Here is a 13,380-nt window from a genome sequence, read left to right on the forward strand (position 1 = left end):
CGGCGAGATTCTTGGCGAGATTTGACCATCTTGGTCTGGTCGATCTGCATAGGTTCAGGCGAGGGCGCCCGCGGAGTGACTGATTGAGAGGCAGGTGTCAGGGAAGTAGGAGCAGAGCAAGAAAAGTCTTTCTCCCAGGTAGTCTCTTTGGCACGTTCTTGGAACCGGATGCCAATCCGGGTAGCTAGTGACACCAGGTCATCCAGAGTGGTAGGAATGTCCCGACCAGCTAACTCGTCCTTAATCCGACCGGAAAGACCCTCCCAGAAGACGGACACCAGAGCCTCATTTTCCCAGGCAAGCTCAGAAGCGAGGGTGCGGAACCGTATGGCATATTGGCCCATGGTGAGACTCCCTTGGCGGAGACGTAGCAGTGAGGAGGCAGAAGAGGTTTTCCGTCCAGGTTCATCGAAGACTTTCCGGAAAGCAGCGAGGAAAGACGGCAGGTCGGACACCAGGGGATCCCCTCTCTCCCACAGGGGATTTAGCCATGCCAGTGCCTCCCCAGTAAGATGGGACATGATGAAGGCCACCTTGGCCCGGTCGGAGATGAACTGGTATGCCAATAGCTCAAAGTGCAGGGTGCACTGGTTTATGAAACCCCGAGCTAAAGTAGGTTCGCCGGCAAAGCGTGGAGGTACCAGAAGCCGAGGTCCATAGTCGGGTACCATGAAGGGACTGGATTGCGGTACCGCAGGAATGGGCACGGCTGGACCAGAGGTAGACATAGACAAGTCACACAATGCGCCTAGACGAGAGTTAACGGACCGTAGATAGGACAGTACCACCTCCTGCTGAGTTTTCTGACGTAAGACTTCCTGGTGCAGATCGGAGATCTGGGGGCCATCGGGTTCCATGGCCCGAGCAAACTGTAACGGGTCTGGGAGGTGGAACCTCTGTGCAACTATACAAGGGGGCAGTCCTTGTAAGGAAGCGGGTGGCTCCCAGGGAAGACGGGCAGGTAGTCACGGCAAGTGACAGGGACAGTCTCTGGGTAGAGGGGCAGGTAGTCACGGCAAGTGACAGGGACAGTCTCTGGGTAGAGGGGCAGGTAGTCAGGTGGCTGGTGAGCGCTCCCAGGTGAGCGGGCGAGAGTCTCTGGACGGGCAGGTGGTCACGGCAAGTGACGGCGGAGCCTCCAGGTAGGCTAGCAGGCAGGTAGCAGATGAGCGCTCCCAGGTGAGCAGGCAAGAGTCTCTGGACAGGCAGGTGGTCACGGCAAGTGACGGCAGAGCCTCCAGGTAGGCTAGCAGGCAGGTAGCAGGTGAGCGCTCCCAGGTGAGCAGGCAAGAGTCTCTGGACAGGCAGGTGGTCACGGCAAGTGACGGCGGAGCCTCCAGGTAGGCTAGCAGGCAGGTAGCAGATGAGCGCTCCCAGGTGAGCGGGCAGGCTGGTCCATAGACAGACTGACAGGTGTCGGAAGGCAGACCGTCGGACCGCAGGCTTGCAAGCAGGTAAACGGATATCAGGCAGGTATCAAGCAGGAATCTGACAGGTGACTGGCAGGTAACTGGTAACGGGACCTGAGGGCTGAAGCAGAGTGAAGGCTTTGCAACAACATTGCTCGGGCACCTCCATTTTGGAGGAGGTGCCTTAAATATGGGAGGTCCTCCGGCAATTGGCCGGGGACTCCTTAGGACGGCGCGCGCGGTCCCTTTAAGAGAGGGGGAGCGCGCACGCGCGCCCTAAGCACACTGCCGGGGAAGGAGCGCGTGCCGGAAGCAGCGGGGAGAGAAGCGCTGGAGGACGCCGCGCCAGGAGCGGGGAGGTGAGAGGGACGGCGTCTCTGCCTAGTACGGGGCAGAGACGCCGATGCTACAAGATGGTATGTGCCTTGGAGCTAATCAGAGACACAGGCCAGACTCCACAAGTATCAGTGGTTGATCTGGATAAATATTGTTTTGTTTGATCAAGCTGGGTTAGCTGAGCTGTATACGAGTAGTCAGGGTCTGTCCTATTTAGTCAGAGCTTGGACAAGACCAGAAATATCAATGTTTATGACTTCTGTGCAACCTGTAAAAAGCAATAAAACAAGCTCAATTGGACCAAATCCACAATGGCTGTATGAGCACTACGTGATGCCTCCTACCTCTAAGAGTGAAACCCTACATGGTTTATTATTAACCTGCAAAACTAAGGAAGTGCTCTTATGGTCACCTGCCCCCAACCGGCATTACACCGAGCTAGCTGAGCACCAGCCAGGAATACTGCCACCCTCTGTCTCAAAATAGAGGCTAGGATATTTTTCCCCCTGAATTCGGTAAGCTTGCCATGAACAGTTTACAGTTGCTGAACTTGGTTTTGTCAGACATAACTTCGTTGTGGAACCAGTACCTTTACAAAGAGGGACTATGAGGCACAGGGGCGGTACAAGGCACAGACACCCTACAAAACAGTTCAAGGCACAGTGGCACCCTGAAGCACCGAGAGACATCATGAGGCCCCATGAGGTACTAAAAGGCAGTGTGAAGTGCTATGAGGCACTATGAGGTACTAACAGGCGCTATACGACACTATGAATGCACCAAAAGGCACTATGATATGCTATAAGTCACTATGATATGTTATGCTATGAAGCACTATGAAGTGCTATGAGGCACTATGCCATGAGGCACTATAAAGCACTATGAGATGCTATACGGCACTATGACGTGCTTTGAGACACTATGATACGTTATGAGGCACGGTGAAGCGCTAGGAGGCACTGTGAAGCGCTAAGAGGCACTGTGAAGCACTATGAGGCACTGTGAAGCGCTATGAGGCACTATTATGTGCTATGAAGCGCTGTGCTATGAGGCACTGTGGTGCGCTATGAGGCACTGTGGTGCGCTATGAGGCACTACTAAGTGACATGAAACGCTATGCCATGAGGCACTATGCTATGATGTGCCATGAGGCACTATGCTATGATGTGCCATGAGGCACTATGCTATGATTTGCCGTGAGGCACTATGCTATGATTTGCCGTGAGGCACTATGCTATGATTTTGTGGTGCGCTATGAGGCACTGTGGTGCGCTATGAGGCACTACTAAGTGACATGAAACGCTATGCCATGAGGCACTATGCTATGATGTGCCATGAGGCACTATGCTATGATGTGCCATGAGGCACTATGCTATGATTTGCCGTGAAGCACTATGCTATGATTTGCCGTGAGGCACTATGCTATGATTTACCGTGAGGCACTATGCTATGATGTGCCATGAGGCACTATGCTATGATGTGCCATGAGGCACTATGCTATGAGGTACTAAGATGTGCTATGAAGGGCTATGCTATGACGCACTATGATGTGCCATGAGGTGAGACACCATGATGTGCTATGAAGCACTATGATGTGCCATGAGGCGCTGTGAGGCACTATGATGTGCTATAAAGAAAATTAAACGCACTATGCTATGATGTGCCATGAGGCACTATGATGTGCTATGAAGCGCTATGCTATGAGGCACTATGCTATGATGTGCCATGAGGCACTATGATGTGCCATGAGGCGCTGTGAGGCACTATGATGTGCTATAAAGCGCTATGCTATGAGGCACTATGATGTGCTATGAAGCGCTATGCTATGAGGCACTAAGATGTGCCATGAGTCGCTATGAGGCACTATGATGTGCTATGAAGCGCTATGATGTGCCCAGAGGCGATGTGAGGCACTATGATGTGATATAAAGCGCTATGATGTGCTCTTTGTGAAGCGCAAAGAGGCTTAATAAGGCACTGTGCTCAGATTTTTATTTAATAGAGTAATCCATCTGAATGAAGGATAAACCTTTCCTTTGGATGGTAAATCTCAACTGTCAGACTAGCCCCATCCGAAGGAGCCAACTGATGAGACGCAGCTGGACAGCAGACCTCCACAGAGACCATGTGCTGTATTAACACCATGTGCCGTCCTATGGATGGAGTAAACAGACTGGAGGACAACAGTAAAAACCTCTGAGTGTTACTTTAACATTTACTGAGCAGATTGAGGCTCATTTTTGTGGTAAATTCTGAAGGCCAATCATGAGGCTCTGTGCGGCCCAGACATGTGGCTAACCTTAGTCTAGAGGTCTAAGGTCCAGCTTCCGTCCTGAAGCCAAATTTAAAGCACGAGGCCCTTGGCCAAGATGGGGTCTTACAGAGCACACACACAACCATTTTTGAGTTTTGTGCTAACATCCTTCAGCCTTTCTTAGTAACCATAACAAGGAAATGGCCCCATAAACAAGGTAAACATTCACGAAGATCACTCACCACCAGCTGTACGGATTCGGAGGCTGGACCAAGTCACAGGCCTGTTCCTCTCCATCTGGCCATGCCTGAGCAACACTGGGGTTTCCAATCCCAGGCAGGGGAGCCTCCAATAATGCGCCGATCAAAGCTGGAGCTGCTGACCCCAGACAGGGGAGCAGTTCCACAGCAGCTTCTCCACTGATGCACGGAGCTGGATCTGCCAACCCCAGAAAGGGGAGCAGTTCTACAGCAGCTTCTCCACTGATGCATGGAGCTGGAGCTGCCAACCCCAGACAGGGGCGCAGTTCCACAGCAGCTGTTCCACTGATGCACGGAGCTGGAGCTGCCGACCCCAGGCAGGGGTGCTGCTCAGTCATATCCGGATCTTCAACAGGTAAGCCTGTCTAAGGTTCTCCCATCAAGGACCCTCCGGTACGCTCGTCATCAGGGCCGCAAGCTGGTACAAAACAGTAGCCGGAAACATGTTGGAAGACATGGGTCTCAGCTACTTCTTTTTTCACCGGCGTGCGTCTTAGGGCGCGATTTCCTGGATAGCGTCCTGCGCCTGCGCAACCGGGAAGCGCGGCAACCAGGCCACCATAAGGTAATGGTGCGGCTGCTGCTCGCGCCTGTCCGACGGAACAGGCCCCCTTGGACCCACCATGGCGCTTGGAAACCGACCGGCCCAGGTCTGGGAATAATCTTCTCTTCTTTCTTCTGCCGCCGTTTTAACAAGGTTCCCCCTCAAGGACAGGAAACCAACTGAGGTGGTGGAGAGGCGCCGTCCTTTTATTCTGTAGGTTTCCTGTCCTGGAAGGGCGGATCCCCTCTCTCGTTGTAGGTGCTGTCATGGGTGATAGGAAAAGAATGTTTTAAGGCATTTTTATTACTTACTGCAAAGTCAAAAGTTTACATACATTTCATTAGTATTTGGTACCATTTCCCTTAAAATGAATGACTAGGGTTAATCGTTTGGGATATCCTTCCACAAGCTTCTCACAATAGTTGGTCGGAATTTGGTCCCATTCCTCCTGACAAATCTGGTGTAACTGATCCAGGTTTGTAGGTCGCCTTGCTCGCACCTACCTTTTCAGCTTTGCCCATAAATTTTCAATAGGATTGAGATCAGGTCTTTGTGATGGCCACTCCAAAACATTCACTTTGTTATCCTTAAGCCACTTTGTTACCATTTTGGCAGTATGCTTTGGGTTATTGTCCATTTGTAAGACCCATTTCCGCCCAAGCTTTGACTTCCTGGCTGATGTCTTGGGATGTTGCGTCAGTTTTGCAACATAATCTTCTTTTCTCATGATGCCATCTATTTTGTGAAGTGCACCAGTCCCTTCTGCAGCAAAACAACCCCACAACATGATGCTGCCACCCCCGTGTTTCACAGTAGGGATGGAGTTCTTAGGCTTCCAAGCTTCTCCCTTTTTCCTCCAAACGTAACGATGGTCATTATGCCCAAAAAGTTAAATTTTAGTTTCACCAGACCACAGGACATGTCTCCAAAAATTAAGGTCTTTGTTCCTGTGTGCATTTGCAAATATTAATCTGGCTTTTTTATGTTTCTTTTGGAGTAATGGCTTCTTCCTGGCAGAGTGGCCTTTCAGCCCATGTTGATACAGTACTCGTTTCACTGTGGATATTGACACAATCTTACCAGCTTCCACCATAATCTTCACAAGGTCTTTTACTTTTGTCCTTGAGTTGATATGCACATGTTGGACCAAAGCACGTTCATCTCTGGGATACAGAACCCGTCTCCTTCCTGAGCGGTATGACGGCTGCACATTCCCATCTTGTTTGTACTTGCGCATCATTTTTTTGTACAGATGAATGAGGCACCTTCAGGTATCTTGAAATTGTACCCAAGGATGAACCAGACTTGTGAAAGTTCACAATTCTCTTCCTGATATCTTGGCTGATTTCTTTAGACTTTCCCGTGATGTTACACAAAGAAGCAGTGTGTTTCAGGTGTGTATTAAAATACATCCATGGGTGTGTCTGAAATTAACTCAGATGTTGCCAAAACACATATCAGAAGCTTCCAAACACATGACATCATCTTATGGGCAGTCCACAATTTTTTATAGGCATAGTAATCTTAGAGTATGTAAACTTTTGACTTTGTAGTAAGTGATAAAAATGCCTTAAAACATTTTCTCTCTCATTATTCTGGCATTTAGCAAATATTAAACATTATGGTAATCCTAATTGACCTAAAACGGGAAAGGTTTATTCTGATTTCATGTCATATATTGAGAAAAACATGCATATGTGTCTTTTCAGGTTTCAACTGTATATAAGTTTCCAAATTTTTTCCACCACTTAAATAAAGTGACTGCAGAATGGAATAAAATGTTATTTTTTTTCGCCTGTTGCAGAGATATTAGCTAAGTATTTAGCACCTAATGAGTTAACTTTTTTTTTTTTTTCACGTCCTATTTGGTGTTGTAAGGGCTGTGTTTGAGTCACGCAGCATAGAGGTAGATTTATTATATATAGTTTATTAATTTCTTATGAGAAGTGCCACATATGAGATATTTCTAAAAACTGCAAAAGCTGAGTAAGGCCCCCTTCACATGTATGTGTCTCTATTATGTCTGGCATCCGTTTTCACATGTACTGGAGGCACGTATCCACACGTACCATTATAACCTATAGGGCTGCGTATATGTCCATGTTTTCACACAGACCACGTGTCTGTGTGACCCACACGTAGACATGTTCGTTTTTTTTTAGGGTCAATAAAAGTCTATGGGTCTGTGTAACGCGGGTGACATTGGTGTGATATGTACTGGAATAAAATGTATTCAAGAAATTCTTGTTTTTTGTGCTAAAGATGTGAAAAGATAATAGAGATATTAATAGATAAATAGATATCCATCACATATATAATTTGTGCTTTGCATGTGTAGCTTACTCTACATGGATAAACCTAATAAATAAATAAATGAAAAAAATAACGAGGTAGGGTACCCCATATTTTTGTTAACCAGCAAAGGTAAAGCAGACAGCTGAAAGCTGATATTATCAGGCTGGGAAGGTCCATGATAATTGGGCCCTTCCCAGCCTAAAAATACCAGCCCACCGCCACCATCAAAGTGGCGTATTAAATGAGATGCTCCAATTCTGGCGCTTCGCCTTGGCTCTTCCCGATGCCCTAGTACGTTGGCAATCGGGGGAATAATGATTGGAGTTGATGTCAGCTATGAAGTGTCCAAAAAAACAGCTGACATCAAGCCCTGGTGTTAGTTATGAAGAGGTGTCTGTCTATCAGACATCCTCATTACTATAGAGACGCAATAAAAAAAAAAAAAAAAAAAAGAACAACACACAGAAGAAAAATACTTTATTTAAATAAACACTCCCCAACACTTTCCCTGGTTCACCACTTTATTAAAAAAGAAAAAAAAAAGCCCATGCAAGTTCAACGTAATCCATCAAATGGAAACCTGAAAAGATCATACACACAAAACATAGAAAAATAAAACAAAAGACACTTTCCCTCGTTCACCACTTTATTAAAATAAAAAGTTCCCACACAGGTCCGACCTAGTCCAAGCGAATTCGCCATACAAAGCCTATGGTGCCTCAGTCTGACGTTCCATAGGCTTTGCAAACAGTCACTTCCACGTAAGACTGCGCTGCGCGAGACCCAGCGATTCTGAAGAGCGGTGACATCAGTAACGTTACTGCTCATCAGAGTCGCCAGGTCATGCAGAGGGCAGCGTAACCCGGAAGGGCTGTTGGCAAAACCAATGGAGCGTCAGAACGAGGCTCCATAGGCTTTGTACGTCAAATTCACTGGCATTGGTTGGGTTCGATAGAGTACGTCGGACCTGCGTGGTAACATTGATATTGTGTGCGAGAGCTTGCAGGGCTCCTGAAGTCAGAGAGGACAAAACCTGAGACAGAAACAAAATGAACATATACCCTGCTGTAGGTAAGTAAAAGCAATAGTGCATATGAATAACATCTGTTACTTAGTAAACACCATTTTTGATTAAAAAAATGTTGTAAAAGCCATCCCACCAGCGCCAAGGTGTACCCATGCCAGGATGGTCCTAACCTCTAATATTAAAACCTTACCATGTGTCATAGTGACGTCAGTGTGAATAAGGGCCAAGCAGGACCAGGTCTCGAATATAGAAATCCAGCAATGGGAAGCTATATAAATGTAATATCAGCTCAAAGAAAGGGAGGCCACACTCTTACCTACACTGAGTGCATAAACCTGAAACATAACTGACAAAAATGAACTGGCAAAATAGGAGAATGTTCACACTGGCCATTAAACAGGCAAAAGCCATTTACATGGTGCAGTCAAATCTATCAATGGTGACCATGTAAACCAGGGGCTATTACTTCTGTGATGCACTGAGAGGGCAGGGCAGCCCGCCTAATCGAATAGTAGGGACGTGTAATAGGCTGTTGGCTGGGCACTGTGCAATACATGTGTGTGACTGGCGCCCCATTGCATGCTTCATCTGTGTGCAATTCTAATACTATGCAATCACCCCCTCCATGGATTGGTAGGCTACCTCCTTTATTAAGGGGGTCTGTTGCATCCTGTTTGTGCATTTTCCTTTGTGACCTTGGCTGGTAAATACCATTGCCTTTTTTGCTATGTTTATAATTTAATTATTTTTGGAATTTTTAAAGTTCCTTTTATTTCTTTGGCTGTGCTTTTATTATAAATATTAATAGTTTTAAAAAAATTGTACTTTTTTTTACTTTTTGAATTTTTTGAAAAAAAATTGATAAACTTAAGCCATATGCACCTAAGTTTGCTAATAACATAAATGTACAATATGCCACAAAAAAAGGCCTCGATAAGTAAAAGCATTCCAAAGTTATTGCCACATAAATTGACCCATATGTTTGAAAAAAGGGAACACAACTTACAGTTCCAAATAGGCACCAGCATTGGTGAAGAATAATGATCAATAAGTAATATCCCTTTATTTGTGTAATGTTGAAACAACATCATGTAGGTCAATTGTAGAAATAATAGTTCCTTGAAATCTTTAAAGTGGCGGAGCTTTAATTTGTGTGTCTTTGCAGGAAGGATAGAAATGCACAATAATGAAAAGCAACTTTTCGAAAAGCAATCATAATAAAATACTGCCATCTAGTGGTAATTCTGCTAGAATACACTAATGAGCAACATTAAGATCTCAAAATCAATGATGTTAAACAACTCATTTAACTGCAGCATTTTAAGGCTATAGATCCATTGTACTATTAGTTCAAATGGTCCACAAAAAATATTGTGATGTTTGGCTAATAATAGATTAGTTAATCACTGTAATCACGTGGGGAGCGCTACCTCCACGTCCTTCACTAGTGACTGACAGCTAATCTGAATTTTTTGAGATGCTGGGAGAAATTCTAAAGATTTTTTATATGTATTTTTATGCTGCTCACCAAGCTGTAGGAATACAATGAAAAGCACAAAAAAGCATTACTTGTAGAACAAATGTGCTTTTTCATTGCTACATTCCCAGAGCTATAACATTTTTACTTTCCCATTAACTAAGCGGCACGAGCCTTGGTATTTGTAGGAGGAGTTCTAGTTTTCAATGCCACCATTGTGTGGTACATGAGCCTTGTTGATTATCAGTTCTTACTTCTTTTTGTAGGTGGGATGTAAAAACAAACAGCAATTCAGCCGCCGCTCCCGTCAGTCTCCAACAGTTTGTGACCTGCTGGATCGCTCCAGTGTTTGCGGGTCACAACTTAATGCAAGTCTATGAGAGCCTTGCTGTGGCTCTCATAGACTTATAATGAGAGCTTGTGACGTAACCTTTGACTTAAGATCAGTTAGAAGTTGCGGTCACAAGATGACGCCACGGGCCCGGATCAGCGCAGAAACAATGTGGACACAGTGGCGGGTAAGTATGCGACTACAGTCAGGGACCTTACATTAGTAGCACCACAGCAGCCCTGAAAAAAAACCCCGCTGGAGTAGTGTTTTAACTGTGCCAGAGCCTGTGTTATATTTTTGTTATTTTTTGTGCATATTTATGTTTCAGACACATTCAGAAAAGATTTGTGCATTTGAGGCTGAGTCTGTCATTTTTATTTTGAGCTCTTCAAAACAGTTTTTACAATATGTATGATAATCAACTTTTTTTTTTAAATGCTCCACAAAAAGACACAAACTCACTCCAATAGGGGGAGTGGAGTAACATTCCTAGGCAGAAGTGTAAAATCTTAAGATGTGACAAATTTACTAAACACTGTGCAACACACTGATAAATTTGGAACAAATAATGGCAACACAGCCACAAGCAAAAGTGATTTAAAAAAACTCCCCCAAAACATCATAATAACGACATAATAATGAGTTAACTTTATTCTATGGATTGCTGTTGTTGCACCCTAAAACCATTTTGTATGTTTGATTTTTTATTTCTCATTTTGCACAATTCCTTCTCAGTTAACTCAAACTTACAATCTTCAGAATAAATCTATAATATATCACAATTAGGCTATAATGCACTATTCCATATAATGCATTATTCCAATCAGTGCAAAACCCACAGGCAACCTACAGTTGAACCCAGAAGTTTACATAGACTATATTAAAAGGACACATCTGCATGTTTTTCTCAATATCTGACATGAAATCAGAATAAACCTTTCCCGTTTTGGGCAATTAGGATTATCATAATGTTTAATATTTGCCAAATGCCAGAATAATGAGATAGAGAGAATTTTTTAATGCATTTTTATTACTTACTGCAAAGTCAAAGGTTTACATACATTTCATTAGCATTTGGTACCATTGCCCTTAAATTGAATGACTTGGGTCAAACGTTTGGGATTTCCTTCCACAAGCTTCTCACAATAGTTGGTCGGAATTTGGGCCCATTCCTCATGACAAAACTGATGTAACTGATCCAGGTTTGTAGGTAGCCTTGCTCGCACCTGTCTTTTCAGCTTTGCCCATAAATTTTCAATAGGATTGAGATCAGGGCTTTGTGATGGCCACTCCAAAACATTGACTTTGTTATCCTTAAGCCACTTTGTTACCATTTTGGCAGTATGCTTCAGGTCATTGTCCATTTGGAAGACCCATTTCCGCCCAAGTTTTAACTTCCTGACTGATGTCTTGAGATGTTGCTTCAGTATTGCCACATAATCTTCTTTTCTCATGATGCCATCTATTTTGTAAAGTGCACCAGTCCCTCCTGCAGCAAAACAACCCCACAACATGATGCTGCCACCCCCCCCCCCCCCGTATTTCACAGTTGGGATGATGTTCTTAGTCTGCCAAGCTTCTCCCTTTTTCCTCCAAATATAACATAATGCCCAAATTTTAGTTTCATCAGACCACAGGACATCCCTCCAAAAATTAAGGTCTGTGTTCCTGTGTGCATTTTCAAACATTAATCTGGCTTTTTTATGTTTCTTTTGGAGTAATGGCTTCTTCCTGGCAGAGTGGCCTTTCAGCCCATGTTGATACAGTACTCGTTTCACTGTGGATATTGACACAATCTTACCAGCTTCAGCCATCATCTTCACAAGGTCTTTTGCTTTTGTCCTTGGGTTGATATGCACAGGTCGGACCAAAGCACGTTCATCTCCGGGACACAAAACCCATCTCCTTCCTGAGCGGTATGATGGCTGGACATTCCCATCTTGTTTGTACGGATGAACGAGGCACCTTCAGGTATCTTGAAATTGTACCCAAGGATGAACCAGACTTGTGCAAGTCCACAATTCTCTTCCTGATATCTTGGCTGATTTATTTAGACTTTCCCATGATGATACACAAAGAAGCAGTGTGTTTTAGGTGTGCATTAAAATACATCCACAGGTGTGTCTCTAATTAAATACATCCACAGGTGTGTCTCTAATTAAGGGGAATCTGTCACCCCCTGAGAGATATCAGACCTCTACTATTGGTTACAGAAAAGTAAATCTATACATACCTGTATGGCCTGTAGTAGAGGTTTGATTGCAGAGAAATCATTTCTTATCAACTCTGTTTTGCACAGGCTTGGCGTCCGAGGGACGCCAAAAAATCCCCGCCTGTTTATTATTCCCCGAAATCCCCGCCTATATGCTTAGCTACCATATTCCCCCCTCCCCTGCACGTCACAGGGCCCTGTGACGTGCACTGTTCTCCCTGACTTCCTGGGCATGTACAAAGCGCCGCTCATATAGAGCGCGCTTTGCTTCATCCCAGCCCCGTCTCTCAGTGCACTGCACCGCAGGGTTCTATTGCGCAGGCGCCGGGAAGCGACAGTAACTCCCCAGCACCTGCGCAATAGAACCCTGCGGTGCAGTGCACAGAGATTTGGGGCCGGGAGGAAGCAAAGCGCACTCTATGTGCACTTCACAGGGCCCTGTGACGTGCAGGGGAGGGGGGGGGATATGATAACTAAACATATCGGCGGGGAATAATAAACAGAGAGGCGGGGATTTCTTGGCGTCCCCCGGACGCCAAGCCTGTGGAGAACAGAGTGGATAAAAACACTTTTCTCTGCAATCAAACCTCTACTATGGGCCATACAGGTAAGTATAGATTTACTTTTCTATAACCTGTATGCCAATAGTAGAGGTCTGATATCTCCAAAGGGGTGACAGATTCCCTTTAATTCAGATGTTGCCAAAAAAACAGAATCTTCCAAACACATGACATCTTCATATGGGCAGTCCCGAATTGTTTAAAGGCATAGTAATCTTAGTGTATGTAAACTTTTGACTTTGCAGTATGTAATAAAAGTGCCTTAAAACATTCTCTCTCTCATTATTCTGGCATTTGGCAAATATTAAACATTATGGTAATCCTAACTGACCTAAAACGGGAAAGGTTTATCCTGATTGCATGTCAGATATTAAGAAAAACATTCATATGTGTCTTTTTATATAGTGTATGTAAACTTCTGGTTTCAATTGTATATGCCCTAGCAGGCATGGCAAGTCTGCTTCTTACACCGCCAGCTGACATACTAACCCTTCAGCATGCAACAATTGCAATATGGGGGCACCAATGCGATTACAGAGGGAGCCCACACACAAATCTCTTACATGCTGCAGTTGTCATTTACTGTGGAATCTAAGGAGATAACCAAGACCATGCGATACTTCTGACACTGGCCGTTACTGTGCGATATCTGTAGTGAAAATTTGCAGAGAACTG

At 44.9% G+C, this 13,380-nt stretch overlaps 1 protein-coding gene across 2 annotated transcripts in view; it reads right to left on the bottom strand.

The window, feature by feature from the left end:
* CENPP (centromere protein P) overlaps window positions 1-13,380 on the bottom strand; it is a 438,647-nt gene that overhangs the window by 409,749 nt on the left and 15,518 nt on the right. The gene's annotated exons all lie outside the window — the stretch shown is intronic.

This window comes from Phyllobates terribilis, unplaced genomic scaffold, assembly GCF_046119375.1.
Source record: "Phyllobates terribilis strain yellow unplaced genomic scaffold, ASM4611937v1 Scaffold_8__6_contigs__length_399053987, whole genome shotgun sequence".
NCBI lineage: Eukaryota > Metazoa > Chordata > Amphibia > Anura > Dendrobatidae > Phyllobates > Phyllobates terribilis.